General features: G+C 39.7%; 1 long non-coding RNA gene across 3 annotated transcripts in view; it reads left to right on the forward strand.

The window, feature by feature from the left end:
* The window catches only part of LOC141419238 (uncharacterized), a 139,558-nt gene that overhangs the window by 23,730 nt on the left and 88,048 nt on the right, over positions 1–27,780 (forward strand). For all 3 annotated transcript variants that reach the window (XR_012443987.1, XR_012443985.1, XR_012443986.1), the window contains 2 exons: positions 11,087–11,219; positions 13,524–13,663. This is a non-coding gene — a long non-coding RNA (uncharacterized lncRNA). The remainder of the gene's footprint in view (positions 1–11,086; positions 11,220–13,523; positions 13,664–27,780) is intronic.

Here is a 27,780-nt window from a genome sequence, read left to right on the forward strand (position 1 = left end):
ATATTTTTATATGCCATGAAAATAGTGTTTTTCTCCCTTTATTTAGATACCATTTCTCTCAGCAATGCTTTATAGTTTTAACATAGAGGTTTTACATGTATTTGTAAATTAAATCCCAAACATTTTATGTTTTTGTTGCTGATGTAAATTGAATTCCATTTTCTGTGGTTTGCCAATACAATTGATTTTGTCTGTTTACCCTACACAGTGTGATCCTGCCAAATAAATTTATCAATTTTAGTTGTTTTGTAGATTCCTTAGGATTTTCTGTGCAAACACTTGTGTTGTTTCCAAATAAAGATTGTTTTTAAACCTTGGTTACACTGACGTGTTCTGTCGCTTGCAGTAGTATTTACTCTCTCTAATCACAAGAGAGGACAAATAAAGTCTGACAAAAAACAATGAATGCCAAACACAATAAAGTTTATCACAGTGCTCTTTACAGTTTCCAAAAATGCTTTCAACTAAATATTCAACAATAGGGGAATGGTTCAGTAATTTTAGGGTACATAAACTTATTATGATAACATATCACAGAGCCATTAAAAATCTTGTACTTTTAAATTCTTGAAGGATATGGGGAAATGCTGCTGTATTATATGAAAAAAATCCCAAGATAAAATTGGAATACATCAAGTTATTTTATGTTAATAATTTTAAAGTCTTGGCGTCTTAATGATGCAGAAGTTTATGACTCGTGATCAACAGACACCAAGAATTCTGGCTGCTTCTACTCTGCCATCTGTGACTCTAGGGTCTGATATATGTGGTCCCTTTGGCTGCCACAGAAGAAGACAGACTAGAGAATGGAAGGGGAGTGATATTGAATTTCTGCCCACATTTCACTGGGCAAAACTTGTCACAAGACCTTCACCTTCAAGGGGTTAAATAGAGCTACCCTCATGAATATCAGAGGAGAAGAACCCAATATTGGTACTCATTAGGTAAACATTTTGCAGCAGAATTCCAAACTTTCATTCAGATACAAAAATTTGCTACTTCTCCACAAGTCTGTAACCTCTGATGAGGTTGCAGAAATTTATATCTGAAATCAGCATCATGATAAAAAGTTGTGCTTCGATAAATTCTTTGAACTTACAAAAATTGCACAAAACAAAGGAAAATGTACTAGCCATACAGGAAAACCAGAAAAAGGATCTGCCCATCAGTCAGTGATTTTGCAGAATTTCTGGAGGTGAAATCGGATTGATGGACACCCCCAGCAGAGGCAAGCAACGTGCATATCAATGCAGATAGAGGGCGAGTGTCAGCATGGCAGGACACTTCCTTCTATGGGTGTAGACTGTTCAGTGGCACCTCTGCAAACTGCCAGCCTCCCTGTGACAAAGACTTGAACCCAGATGGAATTGAGGAGGGCCTGGAGAGGCTGCCTGACATCCATACTTCAAGTAATTATTGAGCGCTGGCTCTACAGCAGATGTCCTCTGATGGGCATTTTTATAAGAAATGATTATCGTCTGAGCTAACCAGCCACTTACTTACTAACCACTGCCAGTGACTTAATGCCCAGCCCTCCTTCTGGTGTTCTCTCCCATGTGAAGTGTGCAGTCAGATGTCCTACCCAAAGAAGTCTACCCAAATGGGGATTTCCCTTCCTCTCTTTCAAGGCCACCTCCAAAGGAGCTGCACACTCTGAAGACCCATCTATACCTTGCTAACTGGTGACGAGGAATCTCCCATGAGGCCATTGGTGTGAGCACAGGGAGAAGCAGTGACCATCAGGAAGAGGTGCCTTGGGAGAGTGGGCTACACCCTCATGCTGTTGAACTTCCTTGAACCCAGTCTCATTTTTTTTAAACTCTCATTTATTATGTTATGTCATCACTTTTAATTTTTAGGATTTGGAAGCTTTTCTTTTTATTGTTGTGCTGGGTTCGGGTACATTGTGGCATTTATAAAAGTTCTTACAATATATAAAATATATCGTAGTTGAATTTAACCACTCCACCATTCTCCTTTATCCTCCCTCCTCCCTTTCCTGGAGCAGTTTCAGCAGGTCTCATTTTTCCATTTACATACATGTGTACACAGTATTTGCACCATATTCCCTCCCCCTCCCACTGATACCAGCCCCCTAGACAGGACCTGTTCTGCCCTCCTGATCTCTGATTTCATTTGACTCATTTCCATGTAAAAAGGGATGCTGCGTCCAACCCTGTGATTTGGTGAATCAGGTGCCACTCAGCTCATGATGAGCACTTGTCCTCACCATGTATAATTAGCACATTGTCACTGGGGTGATGGCCCACTGTGATGTTCTATGGGGTGTCAATATGGTCAAGGTCCCTTGGGATTCTATTATGACAAAGAAGCTGGGGCATTACCATAGTCTTGAGGCGAGACATGTGTGGGCAAAGCTCTTCTGGTTGTCTTCATCAGTAGAAGTTGGAGAAATGCACTTACTAGGTCAGTAGCTGAAAACCCACAACCAGGGGCTTTACTGTTTTTTTCAGTAAATTCCCACGACTGGAATGCAACCTATGATTGGTGTCACATCTGATCAAATTTGCAAAATACAAATTTATTCTCCAAATTTATCTGGGTTTTTTTTTTTTTTTTGGTGGGGTGGTGTTGGTATTGGAGTTTGAACTCAGGTCCTTGCACTTGCCAGGCAGGTACTGTACCACCTGAGCCACACTTCCAGCTATTTGTTTGCTTTTATTATTTTTCATATAGGGTATCACTTTTATGCCTGGGCTGGCCTAGCTCATAATCCTTTTATTTATACTTCTTACATAGCTGGATGCCAGGCATAAACCACTGCACCCAGATTTTTATTGGTTGAGATGAAATCTCAACAACTTTTTGCCCAGGCTGGCCTCAAATCATGATCCTCCTCATCTCTGCCTCTCAAGTAGGTAGGATTACAGGCATGAGCCACCATGCCCATTTCCATCTGGGTTTTATTTGAGCCAAATAAGCTGAGGGAGAGGTTAGAACCACCACCCCTATCTTTATCAAGTCTTTGATGGCTGCCTTCTTACATGCTGGAACTGGACAAGTAAACCATGATGGGTCCCACTGGACTCACTGGGGGATGGATTAGCCCAAACTCCATTCTCCATTTGATCTCCATCCACCACCACTTTGCATGGTGGACAAGAGACCATGCAATCTCCCAGGCTTGTTCAGAAGCAGACTATTATTGACCATTGCAAGATCTGGGCATTTCTTTCTCATTTGTACTCAGTCTCCTGATAGATGAGTACAGGTCTCTCTGCAAAAGTGTTATGGTTTGAATATGAAATCCCTCAGAGTTCATATGTTGAACTCGTAGCCCCCAGCTGGTAGTGCTATTTTGGGAGTTTTTGGAAACTGTAGGAAGTAGGGCCTAGCTTGAGGAAGTAGGTCCCTGAGGATGTGACTTTGAACATTATACCTGGTTCCAGGACCCTTCCTACTCACTGGTTCCTGTCCACCACAAGGTGAAAGGCTACCTCTTCTACATGCTCCCACTGCTATGATATTCTGCCTCATTGTGGGCTCAGAATCAATGGAGCCAAGGACTGTGGACTGAAATCTTGAGCTAAAATAAATACTTCCTCCCTTAGGTTGCTTCTGCATATATTTTATCACAGCAATGAGAAAGATAGCTAAGTAAGAGGGTGAATATGGTGGAATATTATGTACTCATGTATGAAAATAGAAAAATGAGACCTGTTGAAAACTATTCCAGGAATAGGGGGAGAGGGAATAAAGGAGAATGATAGAGGGGGTGAATTCAACTATGATATATTGTAAGAACTTTGGTAAATGTCACTATGTACCCCCAACACAACAATAATACAAATTAAAACATTATAAAAAGAAAGATAACTAATATAGAAGGCCTGGAGGTAATTCACAGTATATAGCGGTTGGTGCCTCATTGTGTCCTTCCTCAAAGGCTCCTGCTTACTTTTCTGTTTGGAAAAGGGGTAAGAGCCCATGGACTCCCATGTATTAGATTCCCTTCTATGCTTGTTAAGTACACTTGGGTAAGTCTACTTATCTATTTCATTTCTGGGATTCTATGATTAAATTAGCCATTGTTAAAAGATTCTGCAGGTCAAAATACTTCCCTTGACACAAAAGAGAACATCGCTTAATTTGGAAATTGTGTCCAGGATGTCTCTAATGGGTAACTGTTGCTACCTTGCCTCTGGAGCTACTCCTGCAGCAGTTCCAGTGACAGTCGAGGCCTGTCAAGAACCAGATGGAACATTTGGGAAGGTGAGTGGGGAGAGGTTAGGAAAGGAAGACTTTGTAGAGGTGTGGGCTGGGTAAAGGAAGTCCACAGGTCTGATGAAGTACACCAGGATTAGCAAGAGTGGGGGCTGCCAAGCACATCCCCTGACCCCCAAGGTTGAAAGGCAAGGGGAGAGAGTAGTTTCCAGAAACCATAGGACTAGGGCATCTGGTAGAATCTGTGGTCTTTAGCAGAGAAATGCAGCTACTGGCAAGGTGTTAGGGAGGATACCAGCAGAGCATCTAGGCTGAGCTTCTTCCTCCTCCCCTACCAACACCCTTGTGAATTTCCTAAAGATCTTTCCTATTGGCCAAACCCAACCAATAGCTAGGGGCAAGAGAGCCACCAGCCTGCCCCACAAAGAGCAGCCTGGAAAAGGTGGAGAGTAGATTGGAGGTACCAAGACCACTGGGCTTCAGAGATATTCAAAAGCAAAACTATTAGCTAATTGTAACTAGAAAGAGATTCCCTAACTCAAATCAAATAATTTTTCAGAAAACAATAGCAAAATGATATTTAATGGTGAAATATTAGAAGAATCTCACTTAAAAGTGTTGATTTATAGAAACACTTAAAAACGCACATGTCCATTAAAGGGTCAAGTCGTATTCCAATAATTTATTTTGAACTAATAATTATATCCAAAAAATTTATAATACATTTATGCTCATTGTAGCGTTATGAATTTAAAAAACACTAAAAAACGTCCAATAGTTAGAGACTGATTAAATAAATATGGCATAACCATGTAATTGAAAGCTGTGTTGAAGATTTACCTTTTCAGACTGGTTTAAATAAGAAAAGCAAAAAGAACTCGTGACAACCCAATTTATGGACAAATGTTTTCTTGGCTCTGAGGGAATGACACACTGTCCCCACGAAGCACCACTAATCTTAGTAATGGGATGCTTTCCACGTGTGCCCTAATGTGCCTTTTGTAATGCCCCACCCATTGGCCAGAGCCCCACAATAAAAAATTCTTTTGTTTGTTTTTCAGGATTAAATTGTACTCGCCTTCCCTGTGCATCTAACCATCCCTAGGGCACTCTATCTCACTTTCTCAAAGTTCTCCTTATTCTTCATGATTCTGCTTAGATTAACACCAGGGGTGTTAGATTTTCAATTTAAAAACTTTCAAAAAAGGACCCAGTGGTCCTTGCCTGTAATCTCAGGCACTCGGGAGGCAGAGCTCAAGTGGCAAAAAGTTAGTGAGACCTCATCTCAATCAATAAGGTAGGTATCATGACTGATGCCTGTGCTCCCAGCTACATGGGAGGTCATTGGTAAAAGGATCACAGTCTGAGGCAGCACCTCATCAAAAACATCAGAGTCTTCCTGAAAAATAACTAAAGCAGAAAAGGGGGGTGGGGGCTACAACTGAAGTGATATAGCTCCTGCCTAGCAACTCTGAGGTCCTGAGTTCAAACTCCAGTACTTCCAAAAGAAAAAAAAGAAAGGCCTAGTCTTCAGAAGGCATCTCCATAGCTTCTGAAGGAGTGTTTAAGTCCTTTAGGATCTGACCTTTCTCACCAGGAACTCCCAGCTGCACAAGGCAAATAAGACACCTTTATCAGCCAGGTATGGTGGTGCACACCTGTAATCCCACCTTCTCAGGAGGCAGAGGTAGGAGGACCATAGTCTAAGGCTGGCCCAGGCAAAATGCATGAGAAAAAAGTGATAGAGGTATGGCTGCAGTGGGGAAGCCCTTGCCTAGCAATCACAAGGCTGTGAGTTCAAACCACAGTACTGTCAAAATAAAAACCACACACAAAACTCAAAAGAAAGAGACACGGGTGTCATAGCACTCATGTAGCATCTGGTACAGGAAATGAGAAAGAGAAGGATTCCAGAAGCATGAACAGAGGGGGCTTTCTTTTGTCTGAGGTTGTAAGGAAGGCTTCACAGAGGAGGAGACACTTGTTCTGGGCCTCAATAAGTAGGTCTTGACATAGGCAAAGGGCACCCAGAGCAGCCAGTAGTGGGGAAAGAGAGGTGTTGAACAAATGGTGAGTGGTGCGCTTTGGCAGATATGGCTCTGCTGTGTAATTGTGCATTCATACAATTATTTGAATTGCCTGGGACCTTTGCCAGCATTGTTTCCATGACAAAGAAGTGGTTTTTTTTTTTTAATGCAATGCACGCTGAAGTGAGAACCTCTTCAGAAATCAGGGCCTTTTTCGACTCTTTGACTCTTTTGTGAGTACAGCTAAATCTACCAGTGGCGATAACCCTCTACTTGCTGTTGGAGTCCATTGGTTGATTTTTTTTTTTTAAGTTGGTGTTTGCTTATGTTGGGAGATTTGGTCACAGAATGTGATCATCCCTGTGAGGCTGATGGTTCCATATCAGCAGGGTGTCATTTTATTTGAGGTTTATTATATGTGTTTAACAAGGTGTTCCAAAGGAAGTATATCTCATCATTTCAATTGTCGATCACCACCTCTGGATAGAACAGTCTCCTTTTGCCATATGCAATAGAGATGAAAGAAGATTGACAGTAGACAAATAGAATGACCGTCGATCAGGGATGTTCCAGATGGGGGAAGGAGAGGGAACACCTGAGTGTTATCTATATGGTTGGATATATACCTGTTGGCCATTGGCTAGTTAGGATGGAAGGGTGGTAAAAACCCTTCCATCCTAGCACAGGAGCATGCCGGAGTGGAAAGTCCTCTTGGCCAACCAGTATGATTTCTGCGGTGTGTTCATGGGAGGTACTCATTTAGGCACCCTTCTCTTCTCACAGAGACTGCTTGGGGGACATAAAGACGATTCAGGAACCAAGCAGGCATTGCCCTTGTACAGCTGTTACCTGACTCTGTAATTAACCATCTCAGGCCTTCCTTGCTGCAGAAATGCTGGTAATTTGGTTCCTGGATCTTGATTGTGTCTTTTGACCACATTGTCTGGGATTGGTTCACCCTGGGGAGTATGCCAGCAGATTTCTGGAAGGGGAGAAGGGGCCTGGCACGCAGCTACCAGGGGTGGGAATAGTGTAATTGCTCCTTAAATATCATGAATAGGAAACCTGGCCTGGCCTGACATTCTTACTGACTATCTAAAGTGAAAATGTGTGCCAAGTAGGTGGGTACAAGTGTTCCTTCTTAGCCTGTTCATGGACTGCATTCAGTTCTGCCAGTCACCTTGGGGTGCCCCAGCTAGAGCAGGGTTAGTTCCTGGAGTGGACTTGAAGGACTGACCCTTGATTTGCTACCACCTGATCTAATGGTACCTCCTGTTTGTCAGTTTTTAATTGAAATGACATAATAATACCTGACAAACAACGTAAAAGCAGGAAAGACTTATTTTGGTTCATGGTTTCTGTCTATGGTCGCTGACTTCATTGCTTTTTGGCCTGTGACTAGGGGAAAATGTCATGTTAGAGGCACAGCAGAAGCAGAGGCACTGACCTCATGACAGTTAGGAAGCAGAGAGACAGAGAGGAAGGGGTGGGGAACAAGATACACCTTCAAAGGCAGGCCCTCAGGTGCACACTTCCTCCAACAGGCCCCACCTCCTAACAGCCCATTCAGCTATGAAATCATCGGTGGATTAATCCATTGATGGTGTTTGCAACCCCTGATCCAATCACTTCTCAAGAGCATCTCCATAGGAGACCAACCCTTCAACACAGGAAGCTTTCAGGGAAGACAATTCATATCCAAACCATATTTCTCACCTGCCTTCTGTTCTGACACTGGACACATCTCATATGCCAATCCAGCTGACCTTGCTCTCTGCATGTTTCTGTCCTCCCTGTCTTGGCTCATTCTATTCCCGTGTCCTGGAAGCCATCCCAGTGACCCCATGCTCTAGAATCCATATCCCACCCCTCTCCTGAAACCCCCTCTTCACAACGCTTTCTACAGTCTTCCCAGCTGGGTAGAGGGATGCCTCCTCAAGTCACTAGGTCCCATCTCTTGGCTTCTTATGTGTAAGTGTTTCAAATGCCCATTTCATCTGTGTGGATTTCTGTCACCATAGGCAGAATGTCCTTGGCAGCTTCCCAAGGACAAAGTACTCACCCTGTTTGCTCCCCCTGTACAATACCAAACAAAGAAGAGTCCCTAAATATGTGTTCCAAGTACAGTGATCTGGTTTTCTATCAACAACATTCCAGGTGTCTTATTCTCATTAGTACCTGTCATAACACTTGTCATCATGTCTATAATTGGCGTGTTAATTTGGTCAAGGTTTTATGGACTTCAGAGCTCAGATGTCTAGCCATGAGGGGAGGGAAAGGAAAATGTGGTTACTGAACATCTACCAGAATCTAGTATGTTCTTTTTGACATAACCACCCAAGAAAGTTCTAAGCAGCCATTCAACTTCCATGCATCCTCATTCCAGACAACCTGGACACCTTTTATGTGTTCAGTTTTATACATTATCAAATGAACAAACACCTGACGCTATCATATGAAGTCACCACCACCAGCCACAGGTCCTTGAGCCAGGACCAAGCAGGTCTAAGGCTTCCTTTCACTTGGCCTTCACCCAAGTTCCCATTTGGCCTCCACAGGGCAGGACCCCTCTGGAATAAAAGGCAGCTCTATGTACACCTTAGACACCTGATACTCTGAGAAGAAACAGGTCTAAGAAAAGAGAGCAGACTCCAAAAAAGAAAAAAAAAAGAATGCCAATGAAAAGACCACAAATAATCCAGCCAAACAGAATGCATGAAAGAGGCTGGATCTCCTAAGCTCATTTCAAAACTGGCCCAATTTTGTCCTGAGCTTTCCTTTCTCTCCCTCACTTCCCAGGGTGAGTAGGTGGGGGAGGCAGGAAGCACTGAAGTGTGCTACCAAGACAACATGGTCTAGAAAGCCTTCCATGAGTCATTTCTTAACACTGCTTGAACTCTACTTTGCTGCAATTCTGTACTATTTATAAGGCCATAAACATATCATGTTCTCTTCCTTCTAGGCCTTTAAAAAATTAACATGTATTAAGTGTACACATTAATAGGGTCCAGTGTGATATTTCAACACATGCATACAGTGTGCACTAGTCAAGCCCGCCCTCGCTGTACCATCCCTCCCAACTTCCCTTCTGGGCCTTCGACTCTGTGGCTTTTCTTCCTACCAAACTATTTCCCTTCCCCTCCCCTACTCTCTCACTTCCATCAGATTGACTTCTACCAGTGGTTCACCTCTCAGTTTAGACTGAGAGCAGGCCACCTGTCCTTCCATAACCGCTATGGAGGGCCTTTGTCACCTCACTGAAACAACCTCTTTATTCTTGTCCTTGAATCTAGGCCTTAGTCGAGCACCTTAGGGCACCTGCTGTCTTATTTTTTTATTTTAGTATTTTTATTGTGCTGAGAACAAAAGTTCTTATAATATATCAAATATATCATAGTTGAATTCGCCCCCTCCACTGTTCTCCTTTATCCCTCTCCCTCCATTCCTGGAATAAATTCAACAGGTCTCATTTTTCCATTTACACACATGTGCTACTTCTTCTACACCACTTTATCTCTGGCACCTGGTGTGCTATTTGCAGAGAGAAAGTACTCAAGGAGCACTCCTTGAATGAGTGAAGATTTCATGCATTTGCTCAGTGAATAACTGGCAACAGACACAACTGAATAAAGTTATTTGGGCACTGGCAAGAGCAGGTGTTAACATCTCAATGGAGAATGTGAAAAACAGTTCAATTTTTCTATGTCTACTGGCAAAATTCCCAGGGCCTCAAGACTCAGGGTGAAAGAACACTTTGTATGTGAGACTCTGCAAGGGCCACCAGGTAGAAGCTTGACTGGTAAAACATCTGATAGTACTTTGGCATAATTGTTTAAGAACAGATTTATTCTGCTCTCTTCTGAGTCTCAACTATGTGGTCACTCTTGGTCCTGCATAGTTGCTCTTGTACAGGAGGGAAGCAGACAGGGGACAGGACTCATGTTCTCAGACATTGTGACAAGCCCTGAGAAGCAGTCATGTACCTTGGCTCACTCACTTCCAAGTGAGAAAAGTGGTGAGTCCCCTGTCCATGCTGCCTTCCTGTCTGGGGCCCAGTTTCTACCCTGGGGTGGCCTAGACGGGTCAGGATACACCCAGAGCTTTTCAACAGGAGCAGCAAGCTAAAAGCTACCTGTTGTCTACATTATACTTTAATTTAGAGATTAATTCTCCAAATCCCAGGTGCTTCTTTGAGACATCTCCTGTGCATACAAACTGCAAATCTACACAGACACACACAGACACACATCCCTGTATTTTGCATTTGTTTCATTCTTAAACTGTAGTGAGTAAATCTGGAAACTCCACTCCTCATTGCCCGAAGTCCCAATAAAAGTGATTACTTATGAATGTATTTGCTTCTATTCTGCAACACATAGCTGTTTCACCATCACTGTAATTACAGAGTAATGATTTGTTTTCTTTTTACTCTTAATGTTCTTAGCATTCAAGTAACATAATTTTAAAAACTGTAATTTTAAAAAGGGTTCATTTTTTATTATATATTTAATGCATACTTATTAAACAAACACTTGGGGAAGAACTGCTGAGAACATAACGAATGCTAGCATTTTGCAATGCTTTCTTTCAGGTGCTCTTGGGCACGGGTTTTTAAAATTTCTAACTGTAGCTGTAATCAAGCAATTTTGCATGCTTTTTTTTGTGGAAATGTAAGCAGAAAAGCTTGTCATAACACCGTAATTATCTCAGTGTTTCTGGATAATAGTTTTTAGGGACTACTGACTTAACGTTAGGTTTTTGACACTTTTCTAAGGATAATAGAAATGTGTATCTCCCTCCCTTATTTTCTTAGGATGAATTTGGTGTATTGTAAAAGTGATTTTTAATGATGACGATTTTGCTTGGATTTCCAGTTCAGATCGGCAGCAAGATGGCAGAGGAATGGTGCTTTCACCATCAGGCCGGGTGAATAAGAGTCTGGATAACAAAGAAGAAACCACCTACAAAAGAGCCAAAGAGAAGGAAGCATGAGAGAAACATAAAGGAGTAAGTAGATATTTGGATTCCCAGCTCCAAGGCATCAGGTCTTTCTTTGGAGGGAAGGGAGAGCTGTCCATTAAGTACCACAATTCTTCTTTGGGACTCACTGAGTCAAAGCTAGTGGATGGTCAGGACTTGTTAAATCTGAGGGGAGGTTTGCATTGAAGAGCTAAGGTCTTGGAATGGGCCCAGGCCAGGTCTTGTACATCCATGCCCAGTGGAGACAGGACACAGCGTAGCTCACAGCTCTGCTGCTGGCAAAGGGTAATGACAGTGACTCAGTACTGCACATTCTGCACCATAGAAACTTGATATTCAGACATTGATTACTTGGAGGTCAAGGTTGGGATGCATCTTCAAAGCATTTAAAAACCATTAGGAACATGTTAGGACGTAAGTAATAAAACCAACAAACAAGCCTAATGAAACCAATGGACACATCCGTTGTGCTGAATCTGAGGACACTTGAACTTTAACGGGCTCACCCATTTGACCATGTATGCCTGCTTTTTTAGTTATTGCCTCTCCATGAGTCTTAACCTTCCCCTTTCAATCCAAGGTCAATCTGCGTATTTTTTGTTTCTTTTTGTTTTGGGCAGTACTGGGGTTTGGAACTCAGAGCCTTGTACTCACTCGAAAGTGCTCTACCCCTGGAGCTGCACCTCCAGTCTTTTCTGCTATGTATTTTTGGAATAGGGTTTCGTGTTTATGTCCAGACCTACCTGGAGCCCAATACTCCTGTTTATGCTTCCTGCATAGCAAGGATGACAGGCATGTACCACCAGTCAGGTTATGTTTGTTGAGATGGGGGCCTGGATGGCCTCAAACTGTGATCCTCTCAATCTATGTCTTCCAAATAGCTAGAATCACAGGTATGAGCGACCATGCCTGGCTCGGTCTGTTTATGTCTAAAATCCAATAGCCTGTTTATGTAAGTGAGAAAGATCAGAGCTCACGAGAGCTGCTGATTTTGGAATGATAGCCTAGGGAGGAAGGAGTGGTTTGATAGAAGATGAGCTTATACAGACAACTAAATTTGGCAAATAGAGAAAATACTCCCCAAATTCACCCATTGTATGAATTCCACAAAACAATCTGTATAGTACATTTTCTTGCAGATATTTTGGGGGAATATGTGTGCATATGGTGCTAGGGATCAAACCCAGGGTCTCATGAATGCCGAACACATTCTCTGCTACTGAGCTGCACCCTCAACCCCTCCTTCTAGATCTTTTAACAAGTAGGTTATTTATAACTAAAAATCACACTCTACTAATGTATAACCCTGCTTTTCCTTGTCCTGCCTGAGTTAACCATCTTTCTCTGTATTCCACGCCAGTCCATAGACCAATAATTCTCAGCCAGGGCCATCAGCAGAGGTCATTAGAAATGCGAATTGAGCGTTCTTCTGGAGATCTATTGAACCAGAAGCTGTGGGTGAGGTCTAGCACCTTTGTTTAACAAGTCCTCCAGGTGATCCTGGTGGACCAGGTTTAAGAGTCACAGCTGTAGGCCATTGTGTTAAGTACCTCCGGTGTGCAAGCATTCTTTAAACTTCAGGTACTCAAATGTGGTCCTTGGACCAGACCCATCAGCATCACCTGAGAACTTGTTACTGTGCTTCAGATGCTCCTCAGACCTACGGAATCAGAATATATCTCTTAAGAGCCATGGGAATCACGTGAATCTTATCGAACGCAAATCCTTAATAAGGGTTGGCATTTGGCCTGAAGTTCTGCTCATTTTACACAAGCTCTTGGGCCATGTAGACGCTCTAGGTTTGTGGGCTATGCTAGAAATAACAAAGCTTTCTGTGGCAATTTTAATACCTTTAAAAATGCATAATGAGCTTCAAAAAATACAGCAGGTCTGCACATAAGCATAACGTAAGTTATGCATTAATCATCTCTCCCTTTTATAGATGAGAAAAAATGAGGTTGAGAGAGGTGAAGTGATTTGTTCAAGGTTGTGTGGCTAGTTCCTGCTGGAGCCAGGCATACAGGTGACTCTTCCTGCCTCCCAACCCCCAACCCCAACCCACCTCCACCTTCTATTGCATGTCTTTGAATGTTGAATAAACTCAGAGCACACTCAGAAGGACTTTTGAGTAACTAAAGAGCCAACCAAAATTCAATCTCTAATCTTCTGTTCTCTTAACACACTTAGCATTTGTAGCTCTAGCTCTGTTTTTTTGAGCTTTGCTAATATTTTATCATACAATTACCACTTTCTTCTTAAATATGGGACTCTAAAACTATTAGGTGCCTTATGAGGTGTGACTTCATCTTGAATGTGAATTCTTTCTGGCAGATTACTTTTGCAGTTTTGCCCAGTGATATGGATTCTTCACATTATTTCCCTGGAGGACTGACCATTAAGCACGCCTGAAGCTGTTCGTGTCTTTGGTGTCTTTTGATGAGATTTTGCCACTGTGTTTCTACGTCATGGAAGTAAAGTATATCTTTTCTTTTTTATAACGGGGAGGGATAGAGTGGGGGAATGCCTTTTGAATTGCTTTGTGGGTATCTCATTTTTCGAGTTTGCTTGCTAAGCACATCTTTGAAGTCTCCACTCCAGTGTGAACTTGGCTTTACCTGGAGTCAGGACTGGCAGATCCCAGCTGGGGGGAGATAAGCCGGCAGCACACTGTACCCAAGGACTCGTATCTTGAGTGCTTTCTGCCCAGCCCTCCCTGCAGACACTCATTTCCTGGAAGGAATAGGTTTCATTGCATACCTGTTACTGATGTGTCAGTCAGCTGCATGCAGCCTCTGAAGCTATTACCCAGGGAGAGAAAAAGAAAAAAGCCACATTGCACTATTAAATTACATTTCATGTTAAACTATCTCATTACTTTCAAAGGAAGATGAAATACAATATAATTTCAGCATATGTCTTGGCAGCCTCTTTCTTTCAAAAGAGTTCTGTTGGTACTTTGGGGGTATGATGGATAAGTGGAGGGGAAGAGACCCAGCTTTCTCCATGTCATCAAGTTCTCAGTCACTATGCAGTGACAAGCATAAATAGATCACCTCACCACCCAGGCAGGTGGGTCCGTTCATCTAGACTGATAGATGAGGCAGCACACAGTACAGACAATTTGAAGCCAAAGCTGCAAGGTTGTGTAGAATTGTTGCATGTGTCCAATGTCAATAATTTGATGCCTTCCTGTGAAAAAGGCTCATATATTCCTTTCTTAGAGCTGACCGCCTGGCCAAAGTGAATCCATCCTTTAATGGGTATTATACTATGATTCTTACACAACAAAACCATTCAAATTCCCATGGTTTACCACCTTACAGCTGGGGTCCATAAGACTTGGGGACATGCTGGTATTGTTACCTTTGTACGAGTGAATGTGCATTTTCTGAGAATTGCTAGTGACAACTTGCAATCACCCAATGACTGTCCAACGCAACTTACAGTGTGCTGAGAAAGGCAAAATGTAGTCTTTGTGCTTTAATTTGGACAGTTATTCTAGTCAGTCATACCGATTCCAACCAAGTTAGGAGGCTCACTCTAAAGACTTGCTTCCAGGAAGCTGGTGGCTGTCCTGTCCTGTCCTTTGCCCTGACCTCTTGATCACTCTCCTTAGCTCTGCTGTGTTCTGAGCCACTAGAGCAGGGACTGTGTATTAAGTCATTTGGCTTTCTTTTGCACTCCCATCCCATTCCATCCCACACAGTGTAAAGACATATAGGGCCTTGCCCCTAGTAAGCACTCAAGAGTAATTATTTAAGTCTTCATAGTGCTCTGGCCATGTCAATATTTTGTTCAGTAAGCTTGAATGACTTCTCATGCTGTAAAGTGAAAGGATCTAACTCCCTACTATCCCACTATGTCTCCATGATGTGACCTCAGAGCAATTTTGGTCACCTGCTCCTTCCCCCCTGAATGAATCAAGTGGAAAGACTCAGCGTTGCAAAAGCTCTGTGATTTTTCTCATGCTGTAACACTTCCCTATGAGCGAGGATTGCTCATTTCCCCCTGTATCAAAATCTTGCCTTTCCAAGTCCAGTTCAGATGCTGTCCTCCACTTGAAGCTCTCCTTAAATCTCCAACCAGAATCACCATCTGTATGTTGCTTCCAGAGGATTCTGTGCCCCCATTGCTAAGGTAGATGCCTGCAGCTGTCAACGTAGCATTCAGTCTGTGCAGTTTTAGCTGGTTGAAAACTCTTGGAGAGCTTCTCTGAGGATAGAAGGTCAATACTGTGAAGGAAAAGCACGCAAACTTGAACTACTTTCTGCAGCGGTGGGGGCAAAGTGTGGTGGGGTTTGATGCATCCTGAGTTCATTATGCAAAACAGGGGAGCAGCAGAGAGAAGTGGTTGGGTGGGACGGAAACACAGGTCTCATCTGAAGCAAAAGAGCTTCTTCAGGGTGAGGGGCTTCTAGAAGTTTCAGAGCCCTCAAGAGTATGACACTAGAATGCATCTGGTTTCTTCAGCTTTTATGAAGAGCTCACCATACTGAAAAGAGTGGATGCTATATATTATAAATTATGAAGCACAGTGGTACAGTAGACATACATAACCCCACTTTATAAAGAGCTTAATAAAAACCATTCAGGCTGTCTGTTTGCTTTCCTCCACTCCTATTTCTGTCTTCCCTCAGGCATCTTTAATCATCCATCCTTTTCCAACTACAATAACCACCATCTTGAATTTTTATCATTCCTTTGCTTTCATTCATTTTGTCACATAGGGTGTTTAAACAGTATGTCTATTTCATTCTTCTTGGTTTTGTACTTTGTTTAAATTGAAGAATAGAAGAATGACTTCACTGTGATAATACTTCAACGATTTATTCATGTGTTTAGTTACAATTCATTTGTGTTTCTGCATAGTATCCCAGGGTTGTATCAAACTTCTCTATCCACTCTTTTTTTGATGGATACTTTGGTTACTTCTGCCTTGTTACCATGAACAAGGCTGCTACTTAATATCTTTTGACATGTCTATTTGGTCATAAATGCAAGAGTTAATATCACATCTATATTCATTTTTTTATATGGTAAAGGGCAGGGATGATTGTGATCATTTTCAAGATTAAATCCTAGCACAACTTATTACATAATACATCCTTCCCATGAACAGATGTCAAATTTCCATGTGTGTTGTCTGTTTTGTGGGCTTTAATTTATGGATTTTTCCACTCCCCAAAACTAGACTATCTTAATTACTACATCCTTATACTTAAGTCTTAATATCTAGTAGGAAAGTCTGAGCACTTTGGTAATATCTTGGTTACTCCTGGTATTTTGCTTTATAATATCCACTTAAAATTTGGTCTGTTGAGCTGGGGGCATAGCTGAAGTGCACTTACCTAGCAATCATGGGGTTTTGGGTTCAATCTCCAGTACCAGACAACATGTGTATGTATAGAAAATAAAAATTGACACATCACTGGAATGATAGGACAAAAGGGACAGATTTACTCTTCTACTTTGGTCCTTAAAAATGGAGCTTAGTAAAAATGTAATGATAATTTTCAGGTATCTGGACAACAGAGAACATGATACAGTGATCCCTTACTGTAAAGGGGAAAGTGGATGAGCCTTTCAAGGTCTACAGTTCACTGCTTAAAGTTTTCAGGCCACAGCATGAGTGGGGTAAATTATTTCAGCAGTATGATCCTGTTATAGTTCAGAAAAGTCAAGGCAACCAGGATTTATGGAGTGAAATACTGGAAAGGAGGCAACTGAAACTAGAGCTTCAAAGACCTTCTCGTGGGTTCTTCAGTCTTTGCCTGAGCATTGACCTACAACATGAAGGAAACCACTGAAAGGAAAAAGAACCAGTAGGGAGAAAATAGGAAGAAATTGTTCCCACTCCTGCAGGATCAGAACCAGTTTTCATTCCTGTCAGCTAGAGAGGAAAGACTTCTGATAGACGAGGTGCAGAGCAGCAATGCCAAGGGGCTAATGCCTCAGTATAGTCGGACTATCTCCCACTGAAAGATTGTTCTGGGGCTTTCATGACAAACCTAAAAACAAAATGTGAAGGGATGAGGTTGATTACAAGTAACTTGATAGCATCACCGACAAGACCAAACAATGTTCAAAGGATTACACAAAATCTAGACTTCAACAAAGTAAAAAGGTCATAATGTCTACCACCCAATGAAAAATTAGGCATGCAAAGTAACAGTGAGATATGACTCCTCACCAGAAAGTTCAGCCTCAACCAATAGAATGACACAAATGACTGTTAGAAGACAAATGCATTGAAGCAGTAATTCGAGATTTTCCTCACATGCTCAAGTAGCAGAGAGAATACATGTTAAAAAGAGAAACAGGACATGTATAAAATCCAAATTGAGATGAAAAATACAATAACAAAAATTTTAAAGCCACATAAGATTGACAGCAGATTAGTTAGTGGAGAAGAAATGATTAGTGGAGTTGGAGCAAGATAAACCTCAACATAAAGATAGAAGAAAAAGACTACATAAAATAATGAAGCATCAGACTAAATAAAATAACGTGACCAGAATAAGGTCACTTGGCTAAACGCATGCAATTTGAATTCCAGAAAAGGGGTAGGTGAAGAGAAAAATTTCAGAAAAATGTCCTAATTGAGGAACCCTAGAAAGAGACCCAAGAAGCTCAGTGAAGGTCAATGACAGCAAATAGGAAGAAAATACCTGGGCATGGACTGGGGTGTGGCTCAGTGGGTAGAGCACTTGCCCAGAAAGCAGAATTCTCTGAGTTCAAACTCCAGTACCACCAAAAAAAGATTCTTGATAATGATGTGTGGGTGTCTTAATCAATGGATGTGTAAACCAGTTTTTCAAAATAAGAGGAGAAAGTCATAATTATTTGGTTTTGCTGATGGAGGTAGAGTCAATTCTAGTAAATCCTTCAAGTTTTATATTTTCTATCATCTAGTTATTCTTATGAAATCTGCATTAATTGAATAACTTAAATTTCTCCTTTACTAGGTAGTTTAGAATATGTAAGAAATGACCTTATCTGTTCTTAATTATACTTAAAATAATTTGTATTTTAATGTATTTTGTGACTGTTCAATGATCTCTTTTGCAAGATCTAAGTGTCACCATCTAAAATAAAAACTTTTGAAGTTGGTCACATTAGTCAATGAATTGAGTTCTAATCCACCTTCTTTCTTGAAGCCTGATACTTAAGCAAAAATTCATACATGTGCCTCTTAACGGAGCCCTTTGGAGTTGTGTTTCTAAATTGAGAGGAAGGACACTGATGGAGTCTTTGCACTAGACATTCTGATAGAAGTCACTGTGACATTTTGTACCATACTCCATGAGTGTTCTGGTAGACATATTAATATCCTGAAAACAATTTCATTCCTTGAATTCTGAGCTATACAAAAGCCAAGACCTCTGTGTTCTCAGAATATATTCACAATCTCCATTATATAAATATCAGTAGTCTATAAGATGATTTTTGAATCTCATAAAATGCATAAAATGATTGAATATATGAGGTTTAAATTATAGAATATATAAATTATCAAATTTTGACATTTTTTTTTTTTGCAGTTTACAAAGTTTGTTTTTAATAGTCTCTTTTAAAATTGCAATAATAAATATAGGCAAAATTGTCATGCAGCTCTGGTCTATGGTTTATATATTTTTTTTTTCATTTTTCTTTTATTATTCATATGTGCATACAAGGCTTGGTTTATTTCTCCCCCCTGCCCCCACCCCCTCCCTTACCACCCACTCCACCCCCTCCCGCTCCCCCCCTCAATACCCAGCAGAAACTATTTTGCCCTTATCTCTAATTTTGTTATAGAGAGAGTATAAGCAATAATAGGAAGGAACAAGGGGTTTTGCTGGTTGAGATAAAGATAGCTATACAGGGCATTGACTCACATTGATTTCCTGTGCGTGGGTGTTACCTTCTAGGTTAATTCTTTTTGATCTAACCTTTTCTCTAGTACCTGGTCCCCTTTTCCTATTGGCCTCAGTTGCTTTAAGGTATCTGCTTTAGTTTCTCTGCATTAAGGGCAACAAATGCTAGCTAGTTTTTTAGGTGTCTTACCTATCCTCACCCCTCCCTTGTGTGCTCTCGCTTTTATCATGTGCTCATAGTCCAATCCCCTTGTTGTGTTTGCCCTTGATCTAATGTCCACATATGAGGGAGAACATACGATTTTTGGTCTTTTGAGCCAGGCTAACCTCACTCAGAATGATGTTCTCCAATTCCATCCATTTACCAGCGAATGATAACATTTCGTTCTTCTTCATGGCTGCATAAAATTCCATTGTGTATAGATACCACATTTTCTTAATCCATTCGTCAGTGGTGGGGCATCTTGGCTGTTTCCATAACTTGGCTATTGTGAATAGTGCCGCAATAAATTTTGACATTTTTAACAATTGGGTTTAACAAAGTCAAGAAGCCTACATTTGGTAGAATTAAAAGAAAGTGGTTGCAATCATGTTACTTTTTACTGTATCTAAGAACAGTTCAGAAGAATGTAAAAAATATATTTTATTGAATCTCTCCACCCACCTCCATACAACCCAGTAGACTTTGCTTTTTCTTTGTAATAGAATTTGAAAAAAAATTTTGATTTCCAAATGGAGATGAGGTAGAGTGATAAATGACAATTGCTACTGTTACTATTGACCAGCTGTAAATAAAAATTTTGGTGATAAACCATAAAAAAGAAAATACCTGAGCATGTCATAATCAGAATGCAAAAAAAAAAAAAAAGCCATGAAAAGAAAAATCCTTAAAAACAGCCAGGGAAGGCCATTACCCCCAGATGAGCACAAATAAAAATAATGGCCAATTCACCATCAGAAACAATGAGAGGCAGAACATAGTGGAGTGACATTTTAAAGTACTGAAATACAATTTTAAAACTAAACCTAGAATTTTATGGCCAAAAAAAAAAATCTGTCAAAAAATGAAGCCAAATAAAGACCTTTTCAGACATAAAGAAAAGATAAAGGAATTTATTGCCAGCAGAAAAGCACTACAAAATGTTAAAATCCTTCAGACAGAAGGGAAATGACACCAGATGGGTATCTGTATCTACACAAATGATGTGAAGACTAGAAGTGGTAAAGATGGGAAATTTGGGTACTTTCTTTTTCTAATTTTTAAAAATGATAATTTGTTCTTTGGAGCAAGAATAACAATAAATTACACTGTCTATAATGTATGTAAAAATTAAAATGCATGACAGCAATAGTGCAAAGGCCAAGAGAAGGAAATGGAAGAATATTTTTGTGAGGTTTTACTATGCATGAGGTGATATAATATTTGTAAGACGACTGGTAAGTTAGAGGATGTATATTTTAAACCCACATGACCCCTCAAAAACGCTGCCAGCAATTCTGTTAGGGAAATAAAAAGGAATATGAAAATGTTCACCTCAAAGAAAAGTCGGAGGAAAAAAGAAAAAATGAGAGCAAATAGCAACTATGAAGATGATGGGTTTAAACCAAGCAATATTGGTCACAACAATAAATGTAAATGGCTTAAAGACTCAAAGATGGGGAATGAGGAATTGTTTGAGTATAGTGTCTGTTTCTTTTTTAGTATTTTAATTGTGATAGAATCTACCATCTTAGCCATTTTGATTGTACAGTTAAGTAGTTTTACATTCATGTTTTGTGCAACCAGTCTCCAGAAATTTTTCATCTTAAAACCTGAAAGTGGAAAAGACTGGTGGTGGAGACTTCCACATCTTCACCCACTGAACAACTTCTGTTCTTTCCTCCTCCTCTTCCTTCCTCCAGGCCCTGGCAACCACCATTCTCTCTTCTAACTATGAGTTTGACAGCTCTGAGTACCTTGCATAACTAAATCACACAGTAGCTTCTCTTTTTTTGTGACTGCTTATTTCATTTAGTATAATCAAAGTTTGTCCACGTTGGACCATGTGTCAGAATTTCCTTCCTTTTTAAGGCTGAATAATATTCCATTGTAAGTATATGTCACATTAGTTTATCTGTTTATCTGCCATTGCTTCTATCTTTTGGCTGTTGTGAATTATTATGCCATGAGTGTGAGTGTACTCTGCTTTTACTTTTAGAACTTTATTCTGTTTATGAAAACTTAAGTTGCTTTTGTTTTTCTTGCTTCTTAAGGTAGAATCTAGATCACTGATTCAAGACCTTTCTTTTCTATGATAAGAATTTGCTTCTATAAATTTCCTATTTCCTCCTTCTGGTGAACTCATCAGTTTTAATATTTTGTATTCTTGCCTTCATTCTGCTCAAACCACTTTCTAAATTCTGTGGTGATTTCTTTCCATTTGGATAACGGATTATTTATAAGTGGTATTCGAGTTCCAAATACTTGAGAATCTTTCTATGCATCTTTATGTCATTAATTTCTAACTTAATTTTTTGTGGCAAAAAAACATGCTGTGGGTTATTCTGGTGCTTTTAAATGAATTGAGAATTGCATTATGGCTTGGGAAAGATCTGTGTTGGTAAATTTTCTGTGTGAACTTAAATGCTGTGTATGGTGCTGTTTCAGGGAAGAGTATTCTATAAATGTCACCAAAAACATCATTCAAGTCTTTTGAACACCACAATGCATCTAGAAGCAAATGCACTGCCAACACAATATGCAAAAGTTAACTCAAGAAGGAGCACATGCCTGAACTCAATCTAACAGTATAAAAATTCTTGAAGGTTTTGTGAACCAAGGAGGAAAAGATTTGTTCAATACAATACCAAATGTACAATCCACAAAAGAGCCAAAAAGATAAGACTTTATTCAAATTGAAGACTTTTGCTCTCAAAAGAGTCTAGTAAGAGAATGAGAAGGCAAGCTATTGACTATAACCAAATATTTATAAATCACATATTTGATAAAGGACTTGGATCCAGAATATATAAAGAACTTTCAAAGTCTTATAGTAAAAAGACAACCCAACTAAATAAATGGATAAATAATTGGATGGGTGTTCTACCAAAGGCGATAAGTAATAAAAGGCTGTTTTACATCACCAATCAAGGTTTATTTTCCTGTTTGAGTTATCTTAATAAAAACTACAAGTTCAGTCAATGTGTCTTCCTGGGGGTTGAAATTTTGTACTTAGCTTTCTGAACTTAACTAATGATTTCCCTCTTTTACTCTATTTGTATATGAATTCAGCCACACCAGCTTTCTTCAGTTTGTACATGAAATATTTTTTAAACATTTTATTTTTCCATCACTTTTCTCTGCTGTAGAAATTTTAACATAAGCATATCCTGGTTTTTTTTTTCCTTTTTCTTTTATTATTCATATGTGCATACAAGGCTTGGGTCATTTCTCCCCCCTGCCCCCACCCCCTCCCTTACCACCCACTCCGACCCCTCCCTCCCCCCCCCAATACCCAGCAGAAACTATTTTGCCCTTATTTCTAATTTTGTTGTAGAGAGAGTATAAGCATTAATAGGAAGGAACAAGGGTTTTTGCTGGTTGAGATAAGGATAGCTATACAGGGCATTGACTCACATTGATTTCCTGTGCGTGGGTGTTACCTTCTAGGTTAATTCTTTTTGATCTAACCTTTTCTCTAGTACCTGTTCCCCTTTTCCTATTGGCCTCAGTTGCTTTTAAGGTATCTGCTTTAGTTTCTCTGTGTTAAGGGCAACAAATGCTAGCTAGTTTTTTAGGTGTCTTACCTATCCTCACCCCTCCCTTGTGTGCTCTCGCTTTTATCATGTGCTCATAGTCCAATCCCCTTGTTGTGTTTGCCCTTGATCTAATGTCCGCATATGAGGGAGAACATATGATTTTTGGTCTTTTGGGCCAGGCTAACCTCACTCAGAATGATGTTCTCCAATTCCATCCATTTACCAGCGAATGATAACATTTCGTTCTTCTTCATGTCTGCATAGAATTCCATTGTGTATAGATACCACATTTTCTTAATCCATTCGTCAGTGCTGGGGCATCTTGGCTGTTTCCATAACTTGGCTATTGTGAATAGTGCCGCAATAAACATGGGTGTGCAGGTGCCTCTGGAGTAACAGTCTTTTGGGTATATCCCCAAGAGTGGTATTACTGGATCAAATGGTAGATCAATGTCTAGCTTTTTAAGTAGCCTCCAAATTTTTTTCCAGAGTGGTTGTACTAGTTTACATTCCCACCAACAGTGTAAGAGGGTTCCTTTTCCCCCGCATCCTCGCCAACACCTGTTGTTGGTGGTGTTGCTGATGATGGCTATTCTAACAGGGGTGAGGTGGAATCTTAGTGTGGTTTTAATTTGCATTTCCTTTATTGCTAGAGATGGTGAGCATTTTTTCATGTGTTTTCTGTCCATTTGAATTTCTTCTTTTGAGAAAGTTCTGTTTAGTTCACTTGCCCATTTCTTTATTGGTTCATTAGTTTTGGAAGAATTTAGTTTTTTAAGTTCCCTATATATTCTGGTTATCAGTCCTTTGTCTGATGTATAGTTGGCAAATATTTTCTCCCACTCTGTGGGTGTTCTCTTCAGTTTAGAGACCATTTCTTTTGATGAACAGAAGCTTTTTAGCTTTATGAGGTCCCATTTATCTATGCTATCTCTTAGTTGCTGAGCTGCTGGGGTTTCATTGAGAAAGTTCTTACCTATACCTACTAACTCCAGAGTATTTCCTACTCTTTCCTGTATCAACTTAAGAGTTTGGGGTCTGATATTAAGATCCTTGATCCATTTTGAGTTAATTTTGGTATAGGGTGATATACATGGATCTAGTTTCAGTTTTTTGCAGACTGCTAACCAGTTTTCCCAGCAGTTTTTGTTGAAGAGGCTGCTACTTCTCCATCGTATATTTTTAGCTCCTTTGTCAAAGACAAGTTGGTTATAGTTGCGTGGCTTCATATCTGGGTCCTCTATTCTGTTCCACTATATCCTGTTTTTTTTAATCAAGGTGCATAATCACTGAATTTTAATGAGATTTCGCTTCCTTCTCAGTTCCATGATAAAGTTTTGCCTTTATTTCAGTTTATTTTGTGTTTTAATCACCATGTGTTTCCCATGACCTTTCATGTGTTTTCACCTTATTTTTAGAGTCCTCTCATTCCCCTTTGCATTTTGTACCAGTTTGGAAGATGTATTTACAATTTTATTCTTTAATAGTTATCCTTAAAATTCTAACAGCCATAATTCAGTATAAATTAATATATTTATCCTCCTCCTGCCCAATATAAGAACCTTGTAATATTTTAACACCACTCTTCCTCCTCTGAATAGGTATTATTATTCTCCAGGTATTCAACTTTGTCTTTTAGCATTTTAACTACATAAACTATATTTTTGCCCAGTCGTGTTTATTTAGATATTTACATGTTAACAATTTTATTTTGTCTTATACAACTTGAATGTAATTCTGTAGACATTAATGAGTGATAGCCCACAAATTTCTTTTTATCCAATACACATTTTTTTACTTTCTGATGGTGCTGGGGTTTGAACTCAGGGGCTCACTTTTGCTAGGCAGGCACTCCACACTTGAGCCACTCCACCAGCCCCGAAAACACTTTTATTTCAACAGTATCCTTTGTATATCCAACTACGTATCATGAAAATGTTTAAAATATGGAATAATGAAAAGAATAATACCAAAACCAAGATAAATGTATTTAATTAGTTTGCTGACCCTTGGGAAAGCAAGCTGTAAATATTGCAGTATGTCATTTTTAAATATTTCAGCATGCATTTTTCAAAAATAAGGACATTCTTCTGGGAGTGTGGCTCAAGTGGTAGAGCACCTGCCTTGCAAGCACAAGGCCCTGAGTTCAAACCCCAGTTCTGCCAAAAAAATATGCAAATTCTTAGGCCCACCCAGGCCTATTGGATCAGTGTTTGGGAGTAGGACCAACAAACTGTTTAGCCTGGCTAAGTGGCTAAGTGGTAGAGCAGCTGCCTAGCAAGCATGTGGTCTTGAATTCAAACCCCACTACAGCCAGAAATTCTTTTAAAAAGACAATCTTTTACATGACTACAATCCCACTATCACACTGAAGAAACATCAGCTCCATAATATCTAGCTCGTTTTTAATTTTTCCAAATTGCTTCCAAAGACTCTTTAATAGCTGATTTCCCCTCATTTTATTTTACCTTATAATAAGTTTCATCTTATATTTGGTTATTACATTTTTAATCCCTTTTAACTTAAAACTGCTCTCACCTTTTTTATGAGCTGACTGTTTTGAATGTAATTGTCATAAAATATCTCACATTCTGGATTTGTCTGACTTTTTCATGGTATTACAGATGCTAAGTATAACACTTGGGTAAGGTTCTGCTTTATTCTTGAAAGACAGTTTTTGGCAGCTACAAAATTCTAGGTAGGAATCACTTCTTCCCAGTACTTTGAAAATATTATTTTCATGTTCTTCTTGCTTCTTCTGTACTATTGAGATGTCTGGTAACTTTGCCTGTGTGTCCGTCTCTCTCCTACCTTCTTTCCTTATCTCTCTCTTTTTAATTCTGCTTTTTAAGAATTTCTAGCTGATTTTAAGATCTTTGTTTTCTTTGCTGTTCTGCAACTTACCTGTGTTGTATCCAGCTATGTAATTCTTTATTGTGCTTGCTGTTCACTAGATTTGAGAGAATTCAGAAAAAAACACATTTGTATATAATAAATACATACACTATTTTTTTTACTTTGTGCTATTCTTTCAACCATCCCATATGTAAGATATTTTCATAACAAAACTTTGGAAATGCAAGGAATGAACATAAAATAATATTTTTAGACAAAGAGGTTCACTGACCATAATTCCTCATTGCAGGGACACTTAGTAATTTATACCTAATGTCTAAAGAAGAGTCCCCAAATGCAAATGTGTCTTTCAGTTCACATATGGTCTACGAGTGTGACTATGCTCTTTAACCTTTTCATAGGAGTCTACAATCTGAATTACATTTTCATCCCCAGAAATTGTACTTGATTTCAAATGTGCTTGTTAATGTGAACACTCTTGCTTCCCTCGTCTCCTTGTTTTCACTTCTTTAAGCTCAGCTGGCATACCTAGTTGTACACTGTATCTGAAAGTTCTAAAGTCTTTGTAAATATGATCCATTGCTATAATTTTATTTCTTCCTGCTTTCTCTTACACCAATTTTTTTCTTGTGTTTTGAGACTGTTTCTCTTTGGGATTTTGTATTTCGGAGGCTCTTCTATACTTCCTTTGAGATCTGGGTTATTTTCTTTTGTCCCAGGACTCTGGAATCTCTGCAGATCCAGATCTGTGTTAATCAGAATTTTCCTAAAGGCATTGCTCCACAGATGGGTTGAAGGCTCTGGGCCAATGGCTCAGGAGAGACCTCTTTTTAAAACTGTCCTAGAACTAGACCTTGATCTAGACTTAGCCAGTGACAGTCCTCCAAGATCTTGCTGGCAGTGGCCACACTCACTTCCCGCCTTAGCCTCTGCTCCCTTTCCAGTGCCCTTGGCAGTCTTTTTTGAGAATTTTTCTTTTATCATTGTTATACTGGGGGTCCATTGTGACATCTACAAAAGTTCATCCAATATATCATAGTTGAATTCACCCCCTCCATCATTCTCCTTTATCCCCCTCCCCCATTCCTGGAATAGTTTCAACAGGTTGTATTTTTCCATTTTCATACCTGAGGACTAGTATTTCCACCATATTCACACTCCCACATCCTTTCCTTATATCCTTACTCTCTCACTGGCACCAACACCCCAAACAGGAACTGTTTTATCTTCCTGTTCTCCATTTTTATAAAAAATATTTTTATTTAAGAAAACTATATAAGGAGTTCCATTGTGACATTTCCATGTATATATGTATTACAACCAAAATTGGTTCAGCCCCTCTATTTTTCTCCTTTCTACCTTAGTCCCTATCTTACGATGATCTCAACAGGTTTACTAAATTCATTCTTTATCAACCATATTCACCTTCTTATCTTCCTTCTTTTACCCTCCCTCTCTTGTATGTGACCTCCCCTTAGTGTGACCTGTTTTTTATAATATTACTTGTATTTGCATTAGGTCTATATTCCACATATGAAAGAAAGCATCTTTATTTCTTAACTCATTACCCATTCATTTAAAATTACACATGTGATATGCAGAATTATTACCTGATTTGTGATCAGAGCATTTAAAACTGTCTGTGCGTGTCTTAGAATGTTCTAAGACTTGTGCATATAATGACTTGTGGTCGCTTCTGAAGGACACACAGCTTTGTGTCTTTATTTCTGTTAATGCCTGCTGCTCTGGATGGAGCCTTCTGTTTCCTAACTTAATGTACAGACCCGAGACCAGCATGGGCTGGCTGTGTTTGATGACTGTCACACTTATTTTACATCCTAACTAAGAAGCAATCTTCAAGGATTTGAAATGCATCTCACTCATGTCTGTATTGCCAGTGGTCTGCTGGTGAGCTGACTCCCTGATTTGTAGTCTTTGCTGATTTTTCTGATGTAAGTACTCCAACCATGGCCAATTTCAAGCTACCAGCAGTCTAACAACTGGTTCCAAAAACTCCTTGAATTTAAAATTTAGCTCTTGCCTGCTGATAGAGTTGGTTTAGCACACCATATTACAGTGTCTAACGTGGCGTGTCATCAAGGATGCTCGACAGATACTTGTTGATTAAAGCACAAAAT

This window comes from Castor canadensis, chromosome 19 (assembly GCF_047511655.1).
Source record: "Castor canadensis chromosome 19, mCasCan1.hap1v2, whole genome shotgun sequence".
NCBI lineage: Eukaryota > Metazoa > Chordata > Mammalia > Rodentia > Castoridae > Castor > Castor canadensis.